Source organism: Pteropus vampyrus, unplaced genomic scaffold, assembly GCF_000151845.1.
Source record: "Pteropus vampyrus isolate Shadow unplaced genomic scaffold, Pvam_2.0 Scaffold82, whole genome shotgun sequence".
In the NCBI taxonomy this organism is placed as follows: domain Eukaryota; kingdom Metazoa; phylum Chordata; class Mammalia; order Chiroptera; family Pteropodidae; genus Pteropus; species Pteropus vampyrus.
Genome location: NW_011888863.1, coordinates 6,412,017 through 6,414,682, shown reverse-complemented (window position 1 = coordinate 6,414,682; position 2,666 = coordinate 6,412,017).

Sequence of the window (2,666 nt, the reverse complement as noted above, 5' to 3'; positions counted from 1 at the left end):
GTATTTCCATGGTTGAAATAGAAAAACAATATAAAAAGACATTCATTCACCTGTGGAGGAATCTGACCCCTCTCTCCATTCCCTCCCATCAATCCTTTGCTCTCTTACAGATAACCATTTCTATAGGTTTCCACTGTTACTTTATCCAAAAAAGGAAAAAATAATATATATTCTTATTTACATACTGGGTAGCTTAATATAGCATGAGAGCCCATCTTTTCAGTGTCAATGGATTTCAATGAGGTGAATAATTTCTTTCTCCTTTCATTTATTTGGAGAAAAAGATATAAATCACTTATTAATCTTGTGCTAATAGCTCTTTTAAATGATGCAAATCTTCCTGTGACATTTGATGACATTATTAATAATTTAAAACTTCAAAGAAAGTCAAGTTATGAAGGTATCAGTAGGGTTCTTAGTTTTACTTCAATATACAGTAATTATAATGCTTACTGCTGATATTTTGAATTTCTTTTGATTTTTATAATCTTTGTACAACTTGGTACATATGTGAAAGTTTAGAAACTTTGAATCAAAATGTATGGCTGTGTTAGAACACGAGAGTATTGCAAGATTCAAATTTATAACTCTTTGAAGTAATAGTATTTTTTTTTTCCTCCAGAACATAAACACATTAATTTTTCTTCTAAGCACAGAAACTGGAAAATTCATTCTGTTAGAAGTAAAGCCCAGATTTTGCATAGCTACATTCAGTTTTGAGGTCCTGTATCATTATTTCAGCACATTCTGGGCAAGGCTGGCTTCATGACCATGTGGACCTCTGTAGTCACACAGGGTCCTGTGCTTGAGACTCCCTGCTTGGTTTTTAATGCTCTACTGCCACTGTCTTGAAATTCTTAATAAGTTTTGAACAAGGGGGTACACATTTTCATTTTGCACTGGGTCTCACAAATTATGTAGACAGTGGCAACATTTCTTTACGATTTAACAGATGTCACTATATTTATTTGTCTTTGTATTGCTTCTACATTTAAATATTATAAATTGTTTACTTTTGGCAATGGCCATATTTTTTCCAGTAAGATTTATCTTCCATGACAGTTACATTGTAGATGAATTATTTTCAGTTTCTTCTTAAAGTGTTTGATAGTTGATTTACAAAATCTTTAAGAAGAATTTCATTGTACACTTTAAATCTCCTTCAAATACAGTGTAAGCAATCTAATTTTTAGATTGACCAACAGACAATGAAAGGAATAACCATTTTCCCCAGTGAGTTGGAATTTAGCGCCTGTTGATACTGTAGGTGACATAGGTTGTATAAACTCAATTTGAGATGTTATAAGAAAAGCTAGATGGCAAGGAACCTACTTTACTGAGTTCCTGCAATGTACTAGTCAATGCACATACAATCAAAACTAAGAAAAGCCCTTCTACAAATTCCCACCAATCCTAGCCTCTTTCTTACCTCCAGTGGTGTTGCAGGAATGGTCCACATTGCCCTCACATATAGTGCTATCCAACTCTCCTGCAAAATTTAGGAATGAGAAGAAACTTTCTTGACACTCTTGGAGGCCAATCCAATTGTTTTAGCTTTTGAATGTAACAAACTATCGGCTTTATTGCATAAGAAAAAATCAAAGATTAAATACACTTCAAAGAAAAACAATAGCTTTCAGAAGAAAAAAAAGAAATTTTAAGGAAAGTTTATGCTATTATTTCCAATGTTGTATTTATACAACAGATAAGCAGGCAACATTAGCTGGGATTGTTGCAGTGCCCATGGTAGATTAATCTGATTCATTATAACGACTATTATATTGGAGGTTTTAACTCATTAGAATCTCATAGAAGTCTATATTCTGTCTGGTTCTCTGCTTTCCCTGCCTCTTGAAATAAAATCAAGTCAAAGTAGATGACCCAAAAGTCGCTGATTTGCTACAACACACAACACATATTTGAAGAGGGAGCTAATATATTAAGCTTTCCCAAGGTTTTCAGACTCTGCAGTTCCTTCATATTAGAGAACAAAGAATTATCTCTGAAAATAAGGCATACAAACTTCATCTTTCTTTCATTAAAATCATGTTTTTTTCATCATCAAAATCATGTTTCCCTTTTTTTAGAACAGGCATTTCTTTCATGCCGATACATTTCTAATCTAATTCCTCTAATTGTATCCTCCTGCCAAAATAACCTCTTAAAAAGATTACAAGGAGGGGAGATGATAAATGGAGAAAATGTGAAAGTCGATACATATTTCTTAATAATGTGTAGAAATATCAAAGCAGAGCATTCAGTTGTTAGTTCAAATAAGTGTTCACTTTAAATAAATATATAAATCATGTAGAAATTCATAAACTATGTTCTTTCCTAGGTACAAACCAAAATGACATACAGAAAAATTGCTCAAACTGGTAAAAAAAAAAAAAAAGTAGCATAAATGAAATGAACAAAAGGTAACCAGTTTATTTACTGGGAAGAGTTATGCATTACACCATATTCAGTTGGTAACATAAACCAAGATAAGAATTTAATATATTGGTTTCAGTTACTTTCTTAGCACTGGAGTACCTTTTCCAACCATTGAGTGCATGATCAGGTAACACAAATGCAAGCACGTAGATGGATTCTCCCATGAGACAGTCACTTAGGAATGTCCACAAAAAAAATAATAATTTTTAAAGGACAAGCAATAATAAATT